General features: G+C 46.6%; 1 protein-coding gene across 1 annotated transcript in view; it reads left to right on the forward strand.

Moving 5' to 3' along the window:
- Positions 1 to 14742: 14742 nt before the first annotated feature.
- Positions 14743 to 25295, forward strand: part of TNRC6C (trinucleotide repeat containing adaptor 6C) — a 95926-nt gene continuing 85373 nt past the window's right edge. The window contains 2 exon segments of the mRNA XM_042915890.1: positions 14743 to 14767; positions 15549 to 15570. The gene's annotated coding sequence lies outside the window, so the exon portion shown is untranslated.

Genomic DNA, 25295 nt, shown 5'->3' on the forward strand with positions numbered 1-25295 from the left:
GTAGGAGCCAGAATTGTGCTAGCCATTTCTTCACTGCTCCCTTGCTTTCAGCCTGCTAATCACTTGCTGTTTCCCCAGCTTGTCTTATTCCTTCCCCGCTCTAGAGCTTCCATGGTCCATGCTGTGTCCCTTGCCGTGGCAGCTGGCTGTCCTCCGGAATTTCACTCACTTCCATAGGCGACCCTCCGTACTCTCCTGACGAGGCCAGAAAGCCCTCCCATCCTGTGCTCTCACAGCACCCTGTGCTTCTTAGCAAATTGTAATGAGTGTGTTATAAAGGTGGCTGTTTGTCTTTCCCATAGAATTGGGTTTTGTTTTGTTTCTAATTCCTGATGTATAGGTATGGCCTCAGTATATTTATATTATCATCATAAAGGATGGCCTAATAGCAACTATAACAATTTGTCTTCTAAAATTTAATTGGTTTTTATCCAGTGATTTTATAGGGTAGATCAATCTGATACGTTTTTTCAGGGGCATACTCTATTTCAATGGTTCTAAGAAACGTTTTTCTCATTTTCACCGTATCTGAAATAGGCACACATCTTGTAGATAACGGCATATTATGGTGCATTTGGCAGCATTTTTCTTAGTGGCACGTGAATTAATGGTGCATCTTACATCTGAAGGCGTCTTAGATTAGATACAATTTGGTATTTTGTAACAAGTTCATTGTGGAAGATTTACTGAGAACCTCAGTCATTCCTTGGAAGCATTGCTAAGATTTTCCTGTAGCCACTAGCAGGTAACTGGTCACTGATCCCTTGAAGAAGTTTCTGCCTATAGTCATTTTGGTCATACTCTGCCGAGTTGAATGTTGGGGACTTGATTTGTGTATCATTCGCTCAAGTAACACACAGATTCAAATTTGTGTATGTGTGTGTGTACCTGTTTTTTGGAAGAACTTTTTTTGCTCTCTGTGTAGAGGTGGGCCGGCCATCCGTCGGTTCCCGAGGCTGTCGATGATCTCTCTGGAATGCTTTCTGTCCTTCCTTTTGGAAGAAGTTGTAGCTGTGCTCAAAGAGACCTTTTCCGCGGCCCTCCTTGGATCTAGGCACGGGCACGCGGGTAAGTTCTGACTGATCGGATGTCAGCAGAAATGAAGCGTGGGCTGCCCGGGAGTGAACGGAAAAGGAGATGGCTTGCTCTCCAGTTCCTCCTTTCCCCCTTCTAGTGAGTGAGAAGAACGTGGGTCCCTTGGTGACCTCATGCAATAGTGATGCCTGGCCAGCCTGTGGGCCGCGGGGGAGAAACATCTTGAGGACGTTGTGCTTGTGTTTGGGGGCCTCTTATAGCAGCTTTCCCTGCACTGCACCTGATGATCATCGAAGAGACCGTCCCGGTCGGGCTCTTCTGTTTCTAACCACGTGAGGTCAGCCTCACCATTGGTGTATCTCACGTCTGAAGCAGGTGGCTCTCACTCTTGGACCACAGCGAAGAGTCTGTGTGCTCTTCGGGGACGCAGTGTGGCGTGATGGATGAAGCACATGCTTGAGATGCAGTCAGACCTCCGCTTGAATGGCAGCTGTCGCTTACTGTCAGTGTCACGGTGGGCTACTCACGGAGGTCCTCTTCTTCTTGTTTCTTTAAGTAATCTCTGTGCCCAGTATGGGGCTCGAACTCACGACCCCAAGGTCTAGAGTTGCGTGCTTTACCGACTGAGCCAGCCAGGTGCCCCTCAACGAGATTCTCTTGAGGAACGAATGAGATCATCTGTTTAAAAGGCCTTCCTAGCCCAGTGCTTAGTAAATGACAGCTATTGTCATCGTTAGTTTTTCCAAAGACTACAACCCCAGGCTTCTGCTGCCCTAGTATTTTTTCCGTTGGGCTTGGTATTTATGGAGGTTTGTCTGATCTTATATCTTTGGATTAAGCAAAACCATCAGAAACCTTCATGTTTGGACCGTGTTGCCTTGGTTCCCCAGAGAACTACTGAAGTTTTGAGAGTTTCCTGAGATTTCCCATCATGCTTTTGGCTATGGGGAGGTTGTGAGAGATTGTTTAATCAAGCCTGCCCTGTGCGTGCCCCAGGGCACGAAAGAGGCTGTCCAGGCCTGGACTCTGTCACCTATGCGAGGTATCCCCTGAAAACCTTATTTAGACCTGAGGGCCAGGGAAACTTTTTCTACCATTGTAGAACTGGTGTGTGTTCTCAGGGTTAATGAGAAGCCATAAAGGACAGAGAAAGGAGTTGAATCATAAATAGTAACATAATTTGGGAAATTGGTAGTTGCTTCCACTATAGGGCAAATTGTAGGTTAGCTCTGCATACCTGTATTAATCCTTACTAGCTGTGGTTCCATTAAAGTCCTTTAAGGAGGTAAATTCTAGGCTTTTTTTTTTTTTTTTTTTTTAAATCAGAAAGCCAGAATGTTGGCAGCTAGCAGAAAGGTAACTTTATGAGCGTAATAGGAAATACTTGCTTTAAAAAAAAATTTTTTTTTTAATTTTTAAGTTATCTCTACATTCATTGTGGGGCTCAAACATACAACCCTGAGATCAAGAGTTGCCTGCTCGACCCACTGAGCCAGCCAGGCGTCCCAGAAACATTTGCTTTTAAGAATGGTTATATGAACATAGTATTGGATACGCAGTTCATACTGTTTCTGAACTTTGAGTGTTAGAATTGGGGGGTTGTGGCAGTAATTCCAAGATAGCAATTTAAAGTGCAGGGACAGCAGCCTGTGACTGGCAAATACTTGTTAATCTACAAAGCATGGGACTGAGCAGGTCAGGGCCTCAAACTGGCTCAGTAAGCAGTTCACCTTGAACGACTAAAGACTAAACCTGGATATATAAGAATAGTACATACAGCAAATTATAGAATGCTTTCTTCCTTAACCTAGGTGGTAACCGTAGCATCTGTCTGGAGTGTTTGTTTGTTTGTTTGTTTGTTTGTTTCCATATGAACTTGGCATGCATTTAAAAACAAAATAGAAAATTAAAATTTCAGAGGCGCCTGGGTGGCTCAGTATGTTAAGTCTCCGACTTCGGCTCAGGTCATGATCTCGACGTTTGTGAGTTCAGGCACCATGTCGGACTCTGCTGACAGCTCAGAGCCTGGAGCCTGCTTGGGATTCTGTGTCTCCCTTGCTCTCTACCCTTCCCTCGCTCTTGCTCTCTCTCTCTCTCTCTCTCTCTCTCTCTTTTTCTCAAAAATAAACATTAAAATTTTTTTTAAGAAAATTAAAATTTTTTTATATAACTGAGATTTTCGGGTAGGTTTTCTTGTTCATCATTTCTGAAATACAAGTTTCTACATTTCACATTTTTGATGTGAAATATTAACAATCCTTTTAATACCTGTGGGATGGTTTTTTTTTTTTTTCTTTAGCACATATAATTGGTCATTTTTTTCTACCTTATGTTTCATTATGGAAACTGTTTAGGCAGCATTTGACTCCCTTTACCAGCTTGTGAGTCCAGTGCATATCTGTGAACCCTTCTTTTCTGCTGTCCTTCCATGCAAACCCTGAACTTCACAGGTGTTTCCAGATCAGAGGACTGGCTGGATGGTGGTATCATCTCTTTTTATATTTGACTTTCCCCGTGTGCAGATTGTCATAAAGCTATTTCTGCTCAGGTCTTGTGCACTTGCCTGCTCTCCCAAATTAGAATCCAACCCTGAGCACAAGTTAGCTTAATGGCTCCCAAAACTGAATCTACAGCGAACAGTCTTTTTAGTTCACAGAATTGCAGAATTTCCTAATAGAAAGTTACCCTGGAGATCATCTGCAGCCCAGAGCGCTCATTGATAAGTGCCCCAGGCGTCGGCTTCGTGGCTTCAGGGAGTGCCCCGCAGTCGTATGGCGCTGGGACTTTGTCCTTTCTTTCATGATCATGAAGGAGAGCCTTTTCTGAATTTGCCCAGATGTACCACAAGTTTTAGAACACAGAGGTATAATGGAGTTTAAAAAAAAAAAAAGAAAGAAAAAACAACGCAAAACACTGGACAGATTCAGGCAAGTGGTCTTTTCCACCATCTATCAGGTTTCGTATTTGAGGTGTGTGTTATTATTTAAGTGTAACTTGTAGTTATATACTTCAGTGCCATTTGTTTGTCATTTAGACACATCTTTGGTTTTTATTTGCTGGTGTGACCGTATCAAAAAGTGCAGTTTATTGACAGAATTGAAATAGGCTCTGATTTAAGGATTCTTCGATCAGTGAGGAGAGAGAAACCATGCAGCAGTGTGAACTGGGAAAGTTTAAGGGATCGCCAGCTATAGCAGGGGATTGAAGTAAAAGGGACTGGCTAGGTAGAAACAGAGTTTTTGAGAATGTGGGAAGGGGGGGGGGGGAGAAGCAGGACCGCTGCCCCCAGGGCTGAGATGAGGCACCCTGTGAGAGCCTCCCAGGCTGAGGTCCAGACCTCATTGGAGAGGGAACAGCTGTGGCTATGGGATAGAGGCGAACTCACTGGGCAGGGGGAGCAGGGGAGCAGCTAGGAAGGAGGTTGCTGGGTGGCCAGCAGCATTGCAAGGAGCCTGCCAAGGAGGGAAAAAAAAAAAAAACAAAAACAAAAAACCACCACTCTTCTTCTGCCGTATCTCTCCAGCGCCCTCTACTGAACAAGCGTAGCGTCATGCCAGCTGGCAAAGAAAAAACGTTGAAAGGCCCCAGATCAGTTTTCACAGAGTGGGCCAAAAGCTGAGTGTGGAGCTAAGAGGCAGGAAGTCAATAGCCAGCTTAGCTCCCTACCTCCAGATTCCTTAGTATTTGGAAGGAGACACTTGGGGAAAGCATGCTTATCACTGGTTACACACAGGGCGTATTTTGAAAATTTGTAGCGAACAATGAAATCCTGATCATTGGTAACAACCGCTTGGTGGGTACACACCAGGACGTGGCAGCAAAGACCACTGTGTCTGAGAGGCTGGTTGGAGATTCGCTTCTGTTACTTTAAGCATGTTTAAAGTACACATATTCAAGTGTCGTTATATCAATTGACTCTGAAAACGGAGTAGCGTTAAAAATTGTAGGGTCGTTTTCATTTTGAGGCTGCTTTAACTCAGAAATGAAATAAAAGGTTTTACAAAATGGCACTTGTGACTCCTATACCTGTAATTGACATGTTAATATGGTAACACGAAAGCAGCTTTTAGAGTGGTTAAAATGTTTACTGAACCTGATTCGTTTTGAGACGAATCATAGTTAAATAGTGCTGAATCCAGTCTGCACTTCCCTTTCTACGCAGGCCTAAATTAAATAGGTTATTGAAAAGTTATTGTGTCTATCGGTTCTTTGATTTAAGGAGGGAAGGGAAGGGGGACTTCGGGGATGCTAGGAGGCAGCTGACATCACTGAAGGCAACGCCAGAAAGCTCTCAGGACCTGGGTAGCCAGCGCCAGTGGACGGCTTTGAAGGGAGCAGCCGGTGAGACACATCCGCCCCAGCTGTCTGCCACTCGGTGCAGGATTCACATTCCGAGGAGGGCCCAGGAGGGCCAGGCACAGGCAAGGCAGTGGGGTGCCAGACCAAGGAACAGGCTGTTTCTGGGCTCCAGGGACGTAGGTCCTGGTCCCGGAGACTCCGTTCTCACTCCATTTCTCAGCTTCTCTTCCTTGGTGTTGGTTTCATTTCCAGGCCTTCCGTGGTTGGGAGATGTTCCAGCAGCTTCCGTTCCTCTGATCCTGTTAGGTCCATCCCTGAACCTTAGAGTCGTCCCTGAATCTAGCGGATGGCTCGGGAGTGTGGTACCTTTTGATTGGAGCCACTGCCCTCAAAAAGTCCATGGAGTTCAAGGGAGGGAGGGAGGGCCTGGTGCTCCAGGGGAAGTTGAGGGGCGCAGTTACCAGTGGAGAAGTAGAGGGAGCTGCCTGGCAAAAATAACAGACAGGGGTAACCAGCCTGATGGTTCAGAGAAACGCCAGCCGAAGTGAGGAACATCCTTTTGTTCTGTGATAAAAAGCCAGCGGAAGAAGATAACAGAATGTAGGAAAACATTGGTGAAACCGGAAACGGATGTGCCTATGTGGTGGACAACCAGCACCCTGAAGGTGAGAAGCGGAAAAGGCTGTTTGTCAAGCCTCTGCTGGGCCAGACTTCAGTAGCCGCTGCTGAGGCGCTGTCGGGTGGTCTGGTTCGGTGTTGTAGACACAGCGGCACGTCTTGAGAACCGAATGCTGGGGCTGGAGGCCTGTTCGCACCAAGATGAAAATTACGTCGGAGTTCCTTTGAAATGCCTTCAGGCCTACTGATTTTGCCATGGTTCTTCTCCATCCTTCCAAAGTCCAGGTTCCTGCAGGATCTCTTCCGAGTCAGTTTCTTTGTCCTTTCCTCCAGAGCTTCCCTGTGTGCCTTGTGGCTTCTGGTCCTGTGGGACGTGAAAACCCTTAACCCTGGCCCTTGTCCCCCCCAACCCCATCCGTTTAATTCAAACCCTTCCTCTCCTCAGACCAGGAATGAGGGACAGGGGGACACATGAGGGAGGGAGGGATTCAGCATTCTCCAGAGCCACACCCCCTACCATGACCATTTCTAAATCACTATTTCTTTGCTTTCGTGTTTTTGTTTTTTTGTTTTTTTTTCTTTTTTTGCTTTCGGTTTCTTTGTTCTTTTCGCTTTTTAAAAGTACATGCAGTAGAATTCACTCTCTGGTGTACAGTTAATGTAAGTTCCAACAAATACATGCAGCGTATATGTAATACATACATGCATATAACCACCCTCACCGTCAAGATTTATTAGGAAATCCCGGCACCCTTCCCAAACATTCCCTTGCTCTGCCCCTTTGTAGTCAGCGTCTCGCTCCACCCCTGGCCCCAGGCAATCCCTGGTCTGCTTGCTGTTCCTATGATTTTTCTTTTCCCAGAGTGTCACATAAATGGAGCGATACACCGCATTGCCTTTTGAAACTGCCTGCTTGTATATGCTTAGTATATGCTATGCCCCAGTATATGCTTAGTATATGCTATGTCTGAGTGTGCTTTCCTTTAGTTTATCCCTATTTGGAGCTCACAGAGCTTTTTGAATCTCACCAAATTGGGGAGGTTTCCCACCATTGTCTTTTCACACGAGTCTTTCTCTTCTACTTCTAGAAGTCCAATAACATGAATATTGGGCCTTTTGATAATATCTAAGGGTCTCTGAGGCTCTTCATTTTTTTTTAATCTTTTATCTTTCTGTTCTTCTATAGTTTCTATTTATCTGCTATGAACTCCTAACTTCCTATTTGTTTCAAATGTATGTACCTTTATTGCCTCCTGGAACAAAGTTATAATAACTGCTTTAAAGTTAATTCCAATCGCTTCTCGGCCTTTTGGCTAAGATCACGTGTAAAGTTAATTCCAGCACCCGGGTCATCTGAGAGCCAGCTTGCTTTGTCTTTGTCCTGGCGGTGGCTACATTTTCCTGGTTCTGTGTATGAGGAGTAATCTTGGATTCTGTTCGGGACATTCTGAATATGTTGTACAGATTTTGAGTCCTATTATAAACTCCTCCAGAGTATGTTGGTTTTTGTTGCTGTTGTTTTCTCAAAGCCTTTACTCTGCTGTTCTGGATCTGTCCCACTCGTGGGTGACTCGCAGGTGAGCCCAGAACTGGGAACGTCTATACACCGCGTTTAGAGGTCTTCTCCAGCCAGTTCCTCTCTGGGATTCCCCCACACTGTGTTGCTCTCAAGAGCTCCTTTTCCTAATCCTCCGTTAGAAAGAAGACGTTCTCTCAGGGCGCCTGGCGGGGCTCAGTCGGTTGAGTGTCTCAGTCCAGCTCAAGTCATGAGCTCCTGGTTTGTGAATTGGAGCCCTGCATCAGGCTCACTGCTGTCGGCACAGAGCTCGCCTCGGATTCCTGCCCCCCCCCCCCCGCCCTCCTCGCGTGCGCTCTCTCTCTCAAAAATAACATAAATAAACAAACATTTTAAAAGGAAAGAAAGAAAGATGGCGTTCTCTCAGTTTTAGCTGCCTGTGCCACCGCTGCCCCAGGACAGCTCTGTGACTGGGACCTACCCGTGGACAAAGTAACAGGCGCGAGAGAAAAGGGGAAGAGGAGAAACTCACCCCCATACAGGTCACCTCCCCACGTTTGTTTGTTTGTTATTTTATTTTATGTTATCATTTATTTTTTGAGAGAGTGCGGGCAGGGGAGGGGCAGAGAGAGGGAGACCTAGAATCCGGAGCAGGCTCCAGGCCCTGAGCTGTCAGCACAGAGCCCGACGCGGGGCTCGAACTCACAGATTGCGAGATCGTGACCTGAGCCGAAGTCGGACGCTTTACCGACCGAGCCACCCAGGCGCCCCTCTCCCCAAGTTTTAAGTCTGCTCCCTACCCCACCTGCTTTTCGCTTTCTTTTCTTGCTGTGTTTTTGTATTTACATTGTACTTCATCCGGTTTTTTTATTATCATCAGCAGCTGAGAGAGGCTCTTGTGGGCTTCCTCCGTCTCGGTCAGCCCCAGAAGTCATAAATTACTACCTGCAGTGGTTTTCCATGCCGCATAACAGATCACCACAAACCTAGTTAGAGCCTAACACTATACATTCAGTATTTCACAATGTCTGTAGACAAGGAGGCTGGGCATGACTTAGCTGGGCCTGCTCTAGGCTGCAGTCCAGGCCTGGGCTGGCTTTTCGTTTTGGGGGGTTGGGGGGGGGGGGGCTTGACTGGGGAAGGATGGGCTTCCAAGCTCACTAAGGCTGTTGACAGAATTCATTACCTTGCAACAGTAGGATTCATGGCAGCTGTGTCTTCAAAGCCAGCACCCAAGAGGGAGACTAAAACCCGTCTGCTAAAAAAGGGGGAGTCTTAAATAACGTAGTCAAGGGAGCAGCATATCATCACCTCTGCTGTATTCTAATGGTGAGAAGCAAGTCCTGGGTCCCTCCCACACTCACAGGAGGGCATTTATACAAAGGTGTGGACATCAGGAGACCTCAGAGTCTCTATCAACTACTTTATCCTTTGATCCTCAAATAAAAACTCTCCCTCTGCTCTTAACTCATCAGAGCCGTGGTTCTCTTTTCCACCCCTAGTCCTGGTGTAATGCCGAGTGACTTCCTGGTTCTTCTAGACAGTCCATCCAGCACCCGGACCTATGAGTTCTTGACCTCCTGTATGCTAGTGACCTTGACTTTAGAACCCTGTCCTGAAATCCCAAGCATGTGCTCTTTGCTACATAATTCTGTTTATTTCCATCATCTGTCACGTATTAAGGGTAATTCAGGTCTTAACTTCACTTTCCTATTTATTAGATTCTCTGTCCCTTGAGGTCCAAGTCTGTTTTTATGTCCCCTCCCTCTCGTATTGCCCACAGGATCTCCTGAGTATTTCCCGCACATAGCAGGTATTCAAACACGTGTTGAAAAATGGGGCGCCTGGGTGGCGCAGTCGGTTAAGCGTCCGACTTCAGCCAGGTCACGATCTCGCAGTCCGTGAGTTCGAGCCCCGCGTCAGGCTCTGGGCTGATGGCTCGGAGGCTGGAGCCTGTTTCCGATTCTGTGTCTCCCTCTCTCTCTGCCCCTCCCCCGTTCATGCTCTGTCTCTCTCTGTCCCAAAAATAAATAAAAAACGTTGAAAAAAAAAAAAATTAAATAAAAAAAAAAAGAAAAATTAAGAACCTTAAATATTTCAGTGACAGCTGGACAGGATACCACTTCCTTCTTCCCGTTTTAAATTTGTCTGGTAACACTTTATCAGCCCTTTCTAACCTAAACACTGCCAGGAAATTCTAATTGGATTAGCCACACTTTGAAAATAATGGGATGGACACAAACCCGCGATGAATTGGTGAGTGCTTTAACAACTAGGCATCGGAGTCTAAGCGGGATAACTTCAGAGTATAGGCTGTGGTGGGTCTTGTAGGTGAAGCTGAGGATGAGGACTGACCGCCATTTCTGGTAACTAACCCTCCAAGGCAGAGACAGGCCCACCCTCTTTTATCGAATCCTGCGCTTGTACAAAAAGAAGAGCAATCAACGAACAGAAAGGCTGGAAACGTGGAAGGTTTTGCAAGCAGCACAGTTTCGCATGGGGTGGCTACATTCCCAGTCTCCCTACATAATTGTATCTTTTGAATCCTGGTGTCTCTGGGAAAATGTGAGTTTAACCAGGAAGACGGAGATGATTGGTCCACATCGAGGCTTCAGTTGTGGGGATTCCCCTACTTCCCAACTCTCCCTTCTTCTGGCTGCTTCGAAAATAAGGGTGTTGCTCCTTCGTCCACCCAAGGCCTGCTAGTAAGCCAGTGGTGGCTAAACTATTTGAGAATAAAAGAAAGGTTAGATTCTTAAAACCCAGATTATTAAAAATACTTTCTTTCCAATCCAACTCAGTATAGTGGAGGCCATTAGAATATGCCTTGTCATGCAGAGCATAGGTGATTTATTATCCAGTTTGGCCTGGGGTTCAGTTTGACATCCAGAAGTTGAGCCTCATAACAGATTTTCTCCTTACCCAGTTTTCACTGCTACTGAAACAAGCTGTACCACCAGTCAAAGCAATGCTGTTTTCTTGAGCAGAAGCTGGACAGGAACGCTGGGAGTTACTGGTGGTGGCGGTAGTGAACCAGAGGGGAAGTGCATGTGTACGAACAGAAAGTGATGAGATAATGTTCCCACCATGGCATATTATGTAGCCATTAGAAATAGTAGATTTGGGGCACCTGGGTGCCTCAGTTGGTTAAGCGTCCGACTTTGGCTCAGGTCATGATCTCGCGGTTCTTGGGTTCGAGCCCCGCGTTCGGGCTCTGTGCTGACGGCCTGGAGCCTGCTTGGGATTCTGTGTCTCCCTCTCTCTGCCCCTCCCCCACTCATGCTCTGTCTCTCTGTCTCTCAAAAATAATACATGTTAAGGAAAAAAAAAGAATAGATCTATCCGTTGGGGGAGGGGATGAGGAGATTCACACATACGCACTGAATGAGAAAAGCAAGATGCAAAAAAGTTTGTACAATGTGTTCCCGTTTTTACAGAACTGACCAAATGAAATGCTTCATAAGAAATGTGTAGGTAGGTATGTTTCCATACAGTCCCAGGAGAGTGGGGAAAGACCCAGAAGGGTGCGAACTAGGTGGTTAATGGGGATTATCCGCAAGGGCAGTGAGGGCAAATGGAGCTTTGCTGTGGTTGTGGAGGGAGGAGGAAGGCCAAGCCAATGAGAAACTAAACCGCAGAGTATGCTGGGAACAGTATAGGATTACATTTACACACGTGTATACAGCTGTGTATTTACATGTAAGATGTAAAAGAAAAAATTGAAATTAAAAATTAAAGTTATAAATGAAATTCTCCCAGCCTGGCCATCCCGTTTCTTTCTGCTGCTTGCAGCTTAACTTGTAAGTCCGTCTCGTACTTGTCCCACGTAAGAAAAATTCTGATTAACTCTATACGGTTGACCCTTGAACAACAGGAATTTCACCTGTGGGGCTCCACTTACACATGGGTTATTTTCTTTTGGTGAATACAGTACAGTCCCATAAATACATTTTTTCTTCCTTATGATTTTCTTCACATTTCATGTTCTCTAGCTTATTTTATTACAATAATACAGTATATAATATATATACAGATATGTGTTAATCGACTGTTGATGTGATCAGTAAGGCTTCTGATCAACAGCAGACCCTTAGCAATTAAATCTGGGGGGAGTTAAAAGTTACATGTGCATTTCTGACTGCTTGGGGAGTCGGTGTCCCTAACCTGCACAATATGCAAGGGTCAGCTGTATAGTCGATACTTGATACATGTTAGTTTTTTCCTCTTCCACTAGGTCAAGAAACTTACCAAATCTGAGTGTGGTTTTTCTTTTCTTTTTAAGTAGTCTCTACACCCAACTTGGTACTCAAACCCATGACCCTGAGATCAAGAGTTCGTGCTCTTCTGACTGAGCCAGCCGGGCGCCCCTCCAAATCTAAATTTATAATCTTCTCACTAGCCCTGAAAGGTAGATAGAATCTTATTAAGTATTACTTGATCATTTCAGGTAGTAATAAGGTGTCCCTTGGAAAGAGAGTATACTTATGGAAGATGTCTTTTTAAAGTAAAAAATGTGATTTTTAAATCACATTTAAAATGTTGATTTTTAAAGCACATTTAAATCACATTTAAAACGTTGACTTAAAAGAAAAAAAAAAAAAAAGATTTTTAGCGAGAAGTGGCCGTAACTGTGTGTTGGAGTCAGAGGTAGAAGAAGTTACTGTTAATTGGGGGAAATTAGATAAAACTGTACTGAAGACCATACGTGTGAATTGTGCCTTGTCATATACGCATGAGCTCTGGCAGGTAGGGATAGGATACCTCGTGGCTACTTGGGCTCTTTATTTACATTTTATTTTACTGTTACGGTGAAACCTTGACTGCGCAGCTGGGGGAGTAGCCGGCTCTAATTACTTTAATTGTCAGAGCAGTAGAATTAAGCAATCGTTTTTTTCTTCACTTCAGTTGAATACCTTTTACAAATGTACCCATACTTGCCTATCTTACTAAGTTTAATATCTGAAGATAATTTAAGGCTTTCATTGTACTGTAGATTAAGAAAGTGTAACAATAGAGGTAGGCAGCCACGACTTGGTTTTTATTTATTCACTTTGTTCCAAGACGTGTGGCAGGAGGTGCGACGATTATAGCACTGCACCCATCACTCACAGACTTGCCTGCGCCTTATAAGAATGTTTAAGTGCAGATTTCTTAGGGTCTCTGCACTTTTTAACATGAAAATATTCCTGGAAAAATGAATAATAACCATTTCCCAAACTTGATAAATGTACTATCCTTCTTTAAAAGCAATATTCTCGGGGCGCCTGGGTGGCTCGGTGGGTTAATAAGCATCCGACTTCAGCTCAGGTCATGATCTCACGGCTCAGGAGTTCGAGCCCCCGAGTCGGGCTCTGTGCTGACAGCGTCTCCCTCTCTCTCTGCCCCTCCCCCGCTCACAGTCTGTCTCTGTTTCTCAAAAATGAATAAGCATTAAAAAAATAATAATAAAATAAAATAATAAAGAAGAATATTCTCTAAGGACACCCACCCACATGGTACTGACTTGAATTATGTTTATTATGATAGTGTTTAAATAGGTGCACACGGGCAGTAGGTTGAAACTCCTTATGCGTGTAACCGTATGTATATAAAACACATTTACGAATGGAACTCTCAAAATCGGTACTTTCAAAACAACATTAATGTATGCTTGGATGAGGTTTTCCTGAGGCTTCTGTGCCCGCTGCTCCCTGTTTGGTCCGGTGAATCCTCTTTCCCGCCAGCACTGGCGCGGGCGGCCGAGGCAGGAGACGGGAACGGCAGGGTCACGTACAGGGCAAGTTTCCCACAAAGAAGAAGGAAGCTGTGGCGGGAGAGGAGCCACTGTAGAAACTGCGCGGCGCCTTGGCTTGAGGGAGAGTGCCCGAGCGAGGCCGGGGCCCAGGCTCCCCGAGGGAGGCGAAGCCGCGGCCCTCTGGTGGCAGAGCGCCTCCCTGGCGGCGTGGGCGCGGGTGCCGGGCCGCAGGAAGTGCCCCTCCGCGGCACGCGCCTGGCGCGGGAGAGCCACGGCCAGTAGTAGCCAGGCGTGCGGCTGCACGGGAGCACCGGAAGCGCGGCCCTGGTGGCAGGCCGGCCGCGTGGACGTGCTGGGGAAGGAGTATCAGTGCGGCAGGAGATGGGGAGCACGCGGGGTCCCGGCGGGAGGGCCGTGTCATTGGCGGGACCACAAAAGACGCATGTAGGGACAGGGTGATTGGCAGGGGCCCTGGAGCACAAGGTGTCTGTGTGCAAAGGGTCACGGGCAGGTGACACTAGACCACGTGCTGCAGGGTTGCTTGAGGGACCGCCCTTTCTGGCCCATGGCTGGGGTCCTCACTGGCGTCTTCACAGCGAGCTACATGCTCAGTCGCGCCCGCTGGAAAGGAGAAATATTGAAGGAACCCGCCCAGGTACGCACAGCAGTGTGTGTTGAAGGTTGAATTTGGAGCTGCCCAGCAGTAAGTTGGTATCTGACCCACCAGGCCGTGCCAGCCGGATGCTCCTGCAGTGTTCGAGGCCTGGCTTACAGGGCTCACCCTTCCGAGGGCCGTGACTCTGCGCTGTGTTCCCGTGTAGCCTTGTAGCGGCTCTCCACGCTGGGTAGGAATCTTTGCTTAACTGCCTTGGGGGTACCCGGGTGGCTCAGTCGGTTACGTGTGCAACCCTTGATTTCAGCTCGGGTCACGATCTCACGGTTGGAGACTTCAAGCCCCACGTCGGGCTCTGCGTTAACAGTACAGAGCTTGCTTGGGATTGATTCTCTGTCTCCCTCTCTCTCGGCTCCTGCCTTCCTGTCCCTCTCCCTCTCCCTCCTCCTCCCTCTGTCAAAAATAAAGAAAGAAAAACTTAAAAAAAGAATCCTCTCCAAAGGTTCTGATTCGGGCTAGGGTGGAACCCAGGAATTTGCGTTTTTGATCGGTGCCCTCGGGGGTGCTGACAGCGAGGCTCCTGAGCAGAGGGACGCAGGCCTGGGGCCGGGCTGTATGAGCAGTCTTGTTGCAGGCCGCGCCCTTACCGCCTAACACACTGCCTTCTGGAAGCACGGCGTTTGACACGTGGGCTGAATGAACAGCCACGGAAGCACTAGTGCGCTCAGGACAACTGGCCGTGGCCCCGAGAAGTGACCCCGTTTTTAGTGCCTCTTTTTGGAGCGCCCTTCTGCGTACCATTTGGTTTAAGAGGGACTTTATACTAATGCCATCTTTCTTTATGTTGAACAGGGAGAAAGAACAAGAAACACAAAAAGAGGAACGTTTGATGGAAGAAAAGAAAAAGAAAAAGCAGGAAGAAAAGAAAAAGAAGGAAGGTGCTCAGAAAAAGGTTTGGCCAGAACCACCACCCCATTGACTATAATCAGCACGTGCCTCATTTGCCCCGTCCCGGCCATTATGTTACAGAGTTTCGTTTGATGACCTCCAAAAAGCAATACGCCAAATCTTTGATTAGCAAAAAATAGCTGTTATACTAGCGAAACGGAAATGGGGTGACAGCCGCAGAGTACCTGTCTTCGGGGGCTGGAAGTGGTAGAGCGGCGTTTGAGAGGAGTCTGGTTTTCGTTGTTGCCGCTAAAGAGGGTCCGCGCTCCTCGCTCATGGCGCCCCGTCCAGGGCAGTCGTGTCTGAGAAGTGAGGAAAGGGCCGCGTAACTGATTTGCTTAGGGAAGCTAGAAGCCAGTTTCGCAGATTTGGCCGAGGTTCTTTTATAAATCCTGTTAGTAAATGTTAAGAATTGAAAGTCCTACTGTAAATCTTTCGGTCGCACTTGAATTTTATGGCGTTCAATCCACCAAGTTATGCCATTTGTTGTTCTTGCCTAGTTTAATGTGTCTTGTGATTTAAACTGTATACTTTTTAGTCTGTATTAAAATACAGAGCTCGGATGAGCTTCCAGATAGGTGGCTGTTTTGGTCTTGAGATCACTGTTGGCATGTGATAGCATGTAGGCAATTATACATTTTTCTCATTAATAAATTTTAATAAATCACCTGGGCAAAAACTCATTTTTAAAAGTTACAGTATTAAAGTCTGTGTATAAACTTTCATAGATGTGCACGCTCTACACATTATTATTCCTAAAGAGTTTCTGATTTTTTCTTTTTCAGGCTGCTGATCAAAAAACCAAAGGTAAGTTTATTTTATTTGCGGGCGGCACATTTTACTGCAGCAGCAGACTTTTTATGATGAGGGTGACTCTCGTTTCAATTGATAGTTAGAAACAAAGACTCTAACCCTTTGAATCTTTTGAATCTTCTTTTATTATTCACTGTGAAATTCTTCATTTATCACTGTTTTTACATCTGTATTTCATTGGCATTTGTTTGACCTAAAAATGCTTAAAGAACGTCGTATTCGCTTTCTAAAAAATGCTTTTTCATTTTCCTTTGGTTTGCTTTCCACCAAACAAGGACTAAGCTGATAATGTTGATCCGGTTTGAATAAGACTGAAAGATACTGACATTTTTGAAGCTTCCACTTTCTCTTTGCTGACTCTTTATAATAAAAAGAGGTCTATTCTTTTCTTATTCCCTTTTTGCTTACTGATACAGAAAAGATTTCTTTATTATTTTGAGTCCCGACTTTGCTTATAACTGCCTCGTGGGTGTTGCAAACGCACGTAGTTCCCTCAGAAACCTGGGCATCCCTGGGATCTGCTGGAAAGGGAGCGAAGCGGCAGCCACGCCACGAGCTTCACTCCGTGCTCACTCTAGTCGGGGACAGTCCGGTGGCGCGTGCGCATGCGGGATCCGCGCACACCAGCTCTGTAATTTGGGGCCGGCGACCTCACTTGTCAACCTCGAGCACCTCCTGTTTAAAATGAGAAAGCTGGTGAGCGCATGGTTCCCACCTCGTAAAGCTGCTTGTGCAGATCCAGTGAGACCATGTAGGGAACGGGCTCAGGGCCCGGCATACAGTTGGTGCTCAGTAAGGGTTAGCTGTAACGAATGGTTACGATGTTACAGTTTCTGTTGGACCGTCACGTGTGCACAGTCACACACGCGAGCACACGCAAGCATGTACACACGCTGTAAACACTTAGCGGGGTGCCGTTTCGGGTGGTGCCACTGGTAAGACCCTACTTTTGTTTGGCGTCTTAGTTTCCGAAGTAAAATCTGTGTCTATGACTTCATTTGAACCGCATGCCCGAGCGGAGCAGGTGTTAGTTTACCGTGAAGAGACAGGCTGACGGAGCGAGTTAAGTGGCCCGCACTTGGCCAGCAGTTCGTGGAGAGAGCAGACCGGAGAGGGCCTGGGCTTCCCGACCCCCGTGCAGCGGGCCTCCGAGTCCCTGCACCAGGGTCGCAGTACGCCTGGCACTTCCTATCAAGTCAATACTGAGCGGCAGCCTGGTTCTCAAAAAGGACATTTTTCTGTACTCGGAGAAGCAGTGGGAGTTTATATCACACTTTTCCAGAAGGTCCAAAGGGTTGTGGTGCATAGTTGTATTGGCAGTGACCATCTTGAATAAGAAACAGTGGTTTCTTAACACCTCTTACAACTACAGGATCGTTGTTCTGAATCCCCCCACTTCCCCCCTTTTTTTTCTTTTTTAAAACATTCTGGGAAGCTTTTATAACCCGATTCAATCTCGGCTGTATTCTGTTGTCATCGTTGTCTCTTCAGATAGTAACAAATCGCTTTTGGTTGTGCAGTGATCGTGACTTACGTGGTCCTGCCACACTACCCGGAGTTATCATTTCCCGTTACCGTTCCGATGAGTATTGCCGTTGCATACTCCAAACTCTGCTGGTATTTTACGTTCTCCTTTTCTCTCCTCTAAATTACTGCTCCTTTGGGTCCAATTTGTCATCAGCTGTACTAACTATAACTAGCCTCAGCACACATAACAGTAATGGTTATTAATGTCTTCTAAACAACGAAAAAAGGCGTTTTAAATTATAAATACTCTAACAGTGCCGTTAGGTAATTCGTTAATGAATATGAGCAGTATCGAGGTTTACATTTTTCTCAGGTGCTCCCCTATTACTGGTTCAGATTGAAATTAACTGCCTGCAGGAAGGTGGTTCTGAATCTCTGACTGGACGTGCGTGTTGGGCACCACAGGCTGAGCCCGCCCTTTCCCTGATGAGCACTCCCCTCGGCCCCTGCCCCTCAAAGAACTGCGCTCCGCACTTGGAAAACCTTCGTGAGAGCCTGTTCACAAGCAAAATTGTTTTTTGTAAATTCTGTGAAACACTCTCTCTGCGTTATTGGTGACTAGAGGGAGAGGGAGCGGAACACAGTGGCTTGTTACGCCTCCGTGAGACTCGGGGTGCTCTCGTAGCTGGGGGCTGGCAGTCAGACACGACCCTGTCGTGAGATACCACCAACCTATATATTGTATTTCTGCCGTCTGAGCACCTGACGCTTTTTAATGGGTTTTGCTTCGGTAATCCGTGATCTGTTTTCTTTATTTTGGGCGCTGCTCTTAATTTGGGCACAGATAACAATAGCTTTCTATGTGATGTGATGACTTTGTGAGCCCAAGTTGTCTATTATTGTGTTCTGGGTCTTTTATGAATTTAATTTTTTTAGGATTAATTATAACATCCATAAATGTGAAGTAATTTAATTTATTGGTTTTGACCAGATTTCCTAAAGTTCATAAAATAGATAAGTTTTCATACAAGAAGCTCAGTTAATTATATCATGTATGAAAGCGAGTATCTTGATGACCCAATATGTCTCAAACTCCATATGATTAACGCTTTATGGTTTTGAGTCATATACTGTAATAAATTCACACATTATGATTAGTCTCCTAATCTTGCTTCAAAGGGTGGACTATAATTTAAGTTTTGCGATCGGGTGTTCAACTTTGCCATGCATTCAATTTGTCACGCTAATTTTACGAAAATCTTTATGAGCTTTTGTTAACGTAAATCAGTTGAAACCGTATGCCCTCGGCAGCCTTAGGCGGGGTGACAGGGGTTTTGGGGGGTCACAGATGATACGCACTGTGCTGTAGTCCTGTTAAGGCTCATTCTCGACGTGTATTTCTCTCGGTACGAATGCAGGTGAGAAGTGAAGCTGAAAGCGTGCCCTCCCAATCTCGTAGTCGGGTGTAGATATGGACGAGTGGAAGTGAGGACCCAGCCTCCGCCTCACCAGTTAGCTGGCCCTCCTCTTCGGCGGCGCGGGCCGACTGCGGTTCACTCGGTCCTGAGCTATTTGCTCAGCACAACACTCAGCGGTTTGTTTTTATCGGGCGTCACGTCCGTGTGTTCCTGAATCACACGGTGTGGTGAAATTGGCCAGGTTCCCCGAGTTCACGTGTATTCACGTTCACGTCCACATAACCAAAGCAGATATTATTTTGAGCGTATGAGCTACTCTTAGAAGCAGTAGCTACAAGTCTGGTTAGCGTGCTCAGCATAGTATGGTTTATAAAATATGGCGTTTTGTTTGCCTGTCTACAAAATTAACAAAATGTTAGGGGGTGAGGGATCCTTAGAGACTCTCCAGTTCCTTCATTGATTAGGAAATGAGGTTCAGAGAGGTTAAGCGCTTAGTCTATGTCTGGACAGCTGTAATTAGGGGCAGAACACTAGAACCTCATCTTCCGGCTGCCAGTTATATATGTATCGTACTGTCCTGTGAGGGACACATCAACATCGTATGTCCATTGTCAGTTTAATCGCTCATTTTAGGAAGTACCTTAGGGTCTTTTCAAGTGAGGCTGAAAGAAATTCCTAAGGGATTCAGTTTGTGAGGGATCTTTATGGGATGGTATCTTAGAGGATTTTAAATATTAGATATCTCTCTTTAGCCATGTTACCGTGTTTAAAGTAATTGTTTAGTTTTTCTGTTAAATCCCTGGAGAAGGAAGATATAATAAATGCATTCCTATTTTTTCCGTGGGAATGAAAGAAAGTATATTAAGGTGTGGTAATTTTCCCCTAATACGTAGGCAGCTTAAAAGGATAGAAATTATCGGGGGGAAGACAGCTAAGCGGGTACGTGCGTAGAAGTTCCCCCTCAGACTTAGAAGGAAGGGAATATCCGCCGGTGGCTGGGAAGCCGCACGCTGCTTCTGTTACAGGCCCTTTGACAACATCTCCTTGCAGGCCCTTCTGATGAGTCTCCGACGAAGTGAAAGTCCACATCCCCGTTTAGCTTAACTAAGCCAAACGTTAAACATAAAGGCAGTTCCAAGTTTAGCAAAAGTTACAGTTTATAGCTCCAAAGGAAGCTGACAATCTGCTCTCGGAGAAATCACTTAACAGATTACTTTCTTTTTTTCTTTTTCTTTTTTCTAAAACAGCTTTATTGATTTAAATTGGCACACAGTACACTGCACGTGTTTCGTAAGTTTCGGTGCGTGCGAGCCTGGAAACCATCCCGCGATGAAACCACTCCTGAAGGTTTCCCTGACCCTTCCTAGCCACTTCCCATGCCCTCCCCGCCTGCATCGGTCCGTAGGCAAACGTTGGCTGATTCGCTTCCCGCCACTACCGCAGGTTTTCTTTTCGAGACTCTCGTTAGGGAAACGGAATCACACAGGATTCACTCTTGGCTTCTTTCCCTCAGTAATGCTTTAGAGATTTCGTCCCTGTCGTGGATATCAGCAGTTCACCCCTCTTCGTTGCTGAGCAGAGTTCCATCGTTTGGGTACATCACAGTTTGTCCATTTACCCGTTCGTGGGCACGTTGAGTTGTTTCTGGTTTTTAACTCCCGTGAATAGAGCCTCTACGAACTTTGATACCGAAGTCTCTGTATGGACATTTGCTATGATTTTTTCTGTGGTCGATGTGTAGGAATAGAACGGCCGGATCTTGGAGTAGACACGGCTTTACCCTTCGAGGAAACCGCAGAACGTTTCAAAGTGGTTACACCCCTTCCCAGTTCTACATCTTACCAACACCTGGAAAATCAGTCTCGATTTTGGTAGCCATTCTAATAGGTGGGTGGTGATCTCTCATTGTGCCCTTGACTGGATATCTGTAAGGGCTGATGGTGTTGAATGTCATTCCTGTGCTTTCTTGCTCTCCACGGATCTTTGGCGAATTAGTCAAACGTTTTGCTACCTTTTAAAAAGCTGAGTTATTTGCTCTCTTATTCCTGACTGGTTTCTACTATTAAATTGGCCTCTAGAGCTGGGCAGAGAGACTCATCATGGCAGCTTAGTTTTCTTCATGCCTCAGTCGTTGCCCTTTCTTTCTATGTGTACGGTTATTTGTAACAGTAATTTCAGAAAATACAGTAGTTGTGATCACGTTCTATCTAGCTTTTAACACGTCCACTAAAGATTGCATTAATAAAGGAGTGGTTAGTCACCTTTTGCTAGCTAGAGTTGTCAAGTTAGTTCATTAATTAGACAATTAACAAATATCCACCAGACAGAGATAGATTCTCTGTTCTCAAAGAGACAGGTTAGATATATAAGCAAATGAACTCAATAAAATGTTCCGGGGGTTGTGTTTTATTTATCCCACGTCTTGTTCCTGAAAGGATTTAAGTACATTTCACTTTTCATTCAATATTTATATCCCTGGAAGAAAAGATGGCCTGTTTTTAAAAATAAGTGGGAAAACTGGGGGAAAGGCAAATAGTGGTTTAGAACAAGATAAACACAGGCTGGGACTGGCCCCTCTCCCGGTTGTCCCCAAGTCAGCTGTGCACATGACACAAGGTGGGGGGTGCCTTTTCCCAGCCATCCTGAACCCACCCATGAGGCCCCTCTCACCAGCCTGTCCTACCACGAACAGTGAGTTGAAACTAGAGAGGTGGAGGGCAGGGAGGCCCACAGGGCCCATGTTGGGGCTCTAGGTGTGACCTTTTAGACGAGAGGGCGCCACTGGAGATTTTGAATGGGAGAGTGACATCATGAGGTTCACATTTTAGAAGGATCACGGAGCATGCCAGATTGAAGATGAGTCCGACGGTGGCGAGAGAACTGGGGGCAGCGGGTACATTGAGACCGCCGCCTACTTGATGACTGTGTGGCGCGGGGTGGGCAGAGAGGAAGGGTCGTGGTGCGGGGCAGACGGAGCCTGGAGACTGACCGGGCTAATCCGTTCCGGCGGATACTTTACCGAATACCTCCTGTGTGGCTGGCACTGTTCGCTGTGGGGGGAGAGATTTAAAGGCACAGGTAGGCTTCCCACCCTCCTGGAGGGGAGAGTCTTACGGGGAACGGGCAGAAACCTCAGCCGCAGTGCTGTCCGTGTCGTTACTGACTGGAACGGCTGCTGTGATGGAAAGGAACGTTGTTTAATGAGAGCATAGAACAGAAGAATCGGAACCGGGCTGCGAGGGGCCGAGGCATCCTGAGTGAAGCTTGAACTGAGATCTGAAGGATGGAGAGAAGGCAGCTAGCTAGGCCGGGGAGAGCAGAGAGGGGACTCCAGGGCGCCCACAGAGAGAGGGAACGGCATCTGCAAAGGCCGGCCGGCTGGGGTGGCGTTCTCCGGAACCAAACAAAGAGCTGGCGCAGCAGGTGAATTGTCGGCCACGGGGGAGAGTGGCGTCACTGAGGCCAAGGTGGATGGGGACCCAGTGTGCACAGGGCACGTGGAGGTGGGATATTCCTTTTCAAAACCCATTTGCAATATGGCCGGTTTGCCTCCCCTTCCCCAGCCTTCTCCCACTGAATGTTGGCATAGTCTGTCTCGGGCTCCCTCTTCTGGCAGGTTGTAGGATTCTGCACTTCTGGAGGGTAAACATCGCAGGATCGACGCTGTTCCACAACTTGTACATTTATTACAGAAAACACACACACACAGGCGCGCGCCCGCGTGCGGTCCTGCCACACGAGGCAGTAAGCATGCTCTGAGAGAATACGTTTCAGACATAATTCCACTTAAACCTTCTGTGTTTCATGAGATTTAGGATCTGCTGTTTTTCAAGAGCTAGTTCAGTTCCAGATGATTGAGTATGGAAAGAGACGAGGTCAGGCTGGAGGTGAGAGAGCCGAGAATCTCTGTGCTCAGGGGACTCTGTTCACCCTTCATGTCTGTCCAGTGTGTTGCCTCATCTGGGGACATATTCATATCCCCAGTGTTCCATATTAAAAAGGTGGTAGAGAAGCCAATATATATTAATGCTGTATTGTTTACTTGGCTTTACCATATGCTGTTATCAAATTTTTCTACTTGGATCTTCTAAATCTGCTGGCTGTTGCTTAAAAGAGGTTGGAAATATTTGCCTGTATGATAATTGCCTGTATGTTCATTTCTTGAGAGTAGAAGAATCCAAGGACCAAAACAAAGTAATCTTCTAATAAAACGATTCTTACTGTTAGCGGTCATTATTAAAGCAAATTTACTTTAACATTCATATTATCCAGTCTGGTGTACTAAGAGTAGCATTTAATTTAATTTCATGCTTTTTTAGAGAGGTAACTGTAATACATTAGAATAGAAAACACCTCTAAACAGCATTCTCTCATTAGCAACAGGCACTAAGATAATGTAGTTAGTAGTTAATGAGTTTGTGTTCATTTTGAGTTGAGCTCCCCAAGTTGCCATGGTGACGGATCGGCCAGAAGCCGTCAACAGAACACACAGAAGGCCAGGGCTTGGTACCCCGCCGGGGCTGCCAATAAACACAGCAGATGGACCCTCCTGCACGTAGCGTCTTCCCCTCGCCTCTTGTTCTAAGGAACTTCTTGCTGCCGCGTTTGCTGCTGTGTAGGTTGCAGAAGAGATCGTAATAATGAAAATCTTCCTTGGAATCACAGATTCTTTTAGGCCTGGAAAATAGTTCTCTTTTATATAGATCTCAGTAAATGTAAATTAAAATGTTTAAGAGCTCTACATCTTTGAGTATGGATTCTGAAATAGCTAGACTTAAGGCATGATTTTTGAGTATTTTTCTTTTGCCATTATGTGGTATCTGTATGGAAGAGAAATTCTATGCTTTATCATGCAAAAGACTTCTATGTCTTGACTTCTTTTTTTTTTTTTTTTTTTTTTATGTTTATTTTTGAGACAGAGCACACACATGCAAGCAAGCAGGGGAGGAGCAGAGAGAGAGGGAGACAGAGAATTAAAAGCAGGCTTCAGGCTCCGAGCTGTCAGCCCAGAGCCTGACACGGGGCTCGAACCCACAGACCGTGAGTTCATGACCTGAGCCGAAGTCGGACGCTTAACCGACTGAGCCACCCAGGCGCCCTTATTTCTTAACTTCTAAGATGCCACCAGTTCTGGAACATCATTGATCTGATAACGTCTTCCATACGGATGTAGTTGGAGGGCTAATGAAACTATATTAAATTTATACACTCATTGTAAGGTGCATCCAAATTTCAGAAATAAGGTATGTTAACATGTCCCTCTAGCTTGGCGTTTATAAAAAGTTACTTTCCATGCTCACCTGCCAGTGTGCTTTAGGGTGATTGCGGTAGCCCATGAGACTCTAACGGAGGGCGTGTGTAAGGAGGTCCCATTTCAGTAAATGCCGTTATCAGGAGACCACTGTGGAATATCTAGGTCATTAGCACATACCATGATGTTGTCAAGGTGAGAGAGTTGCATGTACTACTTGCCAAAAACAAAAATCAGGTCTTTTTTGTTTGTTTGTTTAAATTTCTTAATGTGCATTTATAGAGGGAGACACTCTAAAGCAGGCTGCAGGCTCTGAGCCGTCAGCACAGAGCCCAGTGCAGGGCTCGAACCCATGAACCGAGAGATTGTGACCTGAGTCAAAATCGGATGCTCAACCGACCGAGCCACCCAGTCACACCCCCCACCCCCCCAAAATCTGGTCTTAATCAGAGTTCAGTTGAAGTGTATAGAAACCACTCTAGCTGTTTTTAAGTACAAGGTGCTTGTAAAATCATTGTGAGGGAAGGGAGAGGGGCGCCCCCCTAGGCTGGGCCTCCAGAGCAGATTCCCCACAGCTCATCCCAGAGAGCTGCTCCCTGGGAGAGTGAGGAGGCCTCACCGGCACCGGCACCGTGTCGCCACTGCCGCCCAGGGATCGGGAGGCCGCCGTCAACACTATCGCTTCCCTGCCTGAGTGGTCGTGATTGGGAACTAGGACCCTACACGGCAACAGACGTCCACCATCCCCAGGGCTGTGCTTATGGCTGGAGCTGGTGCGGCAGGCAGAGAGCGGCCAGGTCGCTGGCTGCCGGGTCGCACGGGCACATGCATCCGACGGGCCTGGTCCACAACCGAGGCCTCCTTGCAGCCATGAGCCAGACCCCTGTGAGTCCTGCTGCGGGTGTGCGTGTTGGAGAAGGGGGGCAGGCGGAGACGGCTTTGACGACCGCCCAGTAACATTTTTTAAAATGATGGGATGGGTGACTGTTGATCAACTTCTGTGTGGTGTTCGACACTTTCCAGACGGTGGAGATGTGAGACCCAAATGAAGTGGGAAGTTTAGGGCCAGGCTAGAGATCTGACCCTGCAGTCAGGAGAACAGATGTCAGTACCTGTGCTAACTTACCATGGTCACTTCTGTCAGAGTCTCTGTCTACCTTCCTCCCTTCTTTCGTTCATTAATTGCAGTTCACGTCACGTGACTTTGAGTTTTTGTTCATCAGCCTAAAGTCCTTCCCGCTGCTTCCTCGAGGAGGAAGAGGAGTGAGAAGGATTGTTAAGACTGACCAGGACTGGGGCTCCTGGGTGGCTCAGTCGGTTAAGCGGCCGACTTCGGCTCAGGTCACGATCTCACGGTCCGTGAGTTCGAGCCCCGCGTCGGGCTCTGTGCTGACGGCTCGGATCCCGGAGCCTGCTTCGGATTCAGTGTCTCCCCCTCTCTCTGCCCCTCCCCCACTCATGCTCTGTCTCTGTCTCTCTCTGTCTCTCTGTCAAAAATAAACAAACATTAAAAAAATAAGAAAGACTGACCAGGACTGCTGACCAAACTTCAGTCAGGCTCCTGAACCCTCTGGCAGCCCCAT

The sequence above is a fragment of the Panthera leo genome, chromosome E1 (assembly GCF_018350215.1).
Source record: "Panthera leo isolate Ple1 chromosome E1, P.leo_Ple1_pat1.1, whole genome shotgun sequence".
In the NCBI taxonomy this organism is placed as follows: domain Eukaryota; kingdom Metazoa; phylum Chordata; class Mammalia; order Carnivora; family Felidae; genus Panthera; species Panthera leo.